Consider the following 1,148-nt stretch of genomic DNA (forward strand, 5'->3'; position numbering starts at 1 on the left):
AATAATCAAATTAAAAAATAAATAAAATTAAACGAATAAAAGCAAAATTAAATAAAATATAAATGGCGTCGATGACCAATCAAGTTTGGCAGCACCACTAAAGAAAAACAAACAAACTTCACTTATTTATTTATATAAAACATAAACAGTTTACTCAATCTTTTCTGAGTTATTCAACTACAATATAACTCACATTTTTCACTTTCAAAAAGAAAATAATAAAATTAACAATACTTCATGAAATATTTTTATTGTATCTTTTATATTTATAAAAAACTTTATTTATTAATCTTTATAAAACAAAACAGTTAAATCAATCTTTCCTAAATCATTGAACTACAATATAACTCATATTTTTCACTTTCAAAAAGAAAATAATAAAATTAACAATACTTCATGAAATATTTGTATAAGTACCATAATTGCAATCAACAGATCTTTTTTGAAGATTAAAATTTTAACTTCCAATTATGCCTATGAAAATATATACAATTCATCAAAAACCCTTTTATATTAAAAAAAAACATTTTATATCCTGAAAAATCCATTTATTAATATTTAAGAAATATATTCAGTAAAATCGATTTTTCTTGTGTCATTAAACTACAATAACTCATAATTTTTACTTTCAAAAGGGAAATGATAAGATTAAAAATCCTTCATGAAATATTTTTATTTTTTTAGTACCATAAATTACAATCAACAGTGTAATAATACTAATAATATTTAGTATGGTCTGTCTTTTACATTTAAAAAATTACTTTATTTATTTTTAATTTACGAATAATTTTTTTTTCTTAAATGAGTCTTGATTGATGAAGGCATTCTTCAAGTTTAAAATTTTAACTTCCAATTGCAGCTATAAAAAATTAATTTATATTGTTCCCCTAAAAACCCTTTTATTCCCCCGAAAAACTTCAATTATTTGTCTATATAAAACATAAACAGTTAATTTAATCTTTTCTGAGTCATTGAACTACAATATAACTCATATTTTTTACTTTCAAAAGGAAATTAATAATACTTCATGAAACATTTTTATAAATACCATATATTACAATCAACGTGTAATAATACTAATAATATTTAGTATGGTCTGTCTTTTACATTTAAACAAATATTTTATTTATTTTTAATTTACATATCTT

Source organism: Halyomorpha halys, unplaced genomic scaffold (genome assembly GCF_000696795.3).
Source record: "Halyomorpha halys isolate HHAL.00 unplaced genomic scaffold, Hhal_1.1 Scaffold145.1, whole genome shotgun sequence".
NCBI lineage: Eukaryota > Metazoa > Arthropoda > Insecta > Hemiptera > Pentatomidae > Halyomorpha > Halyomorpha halys.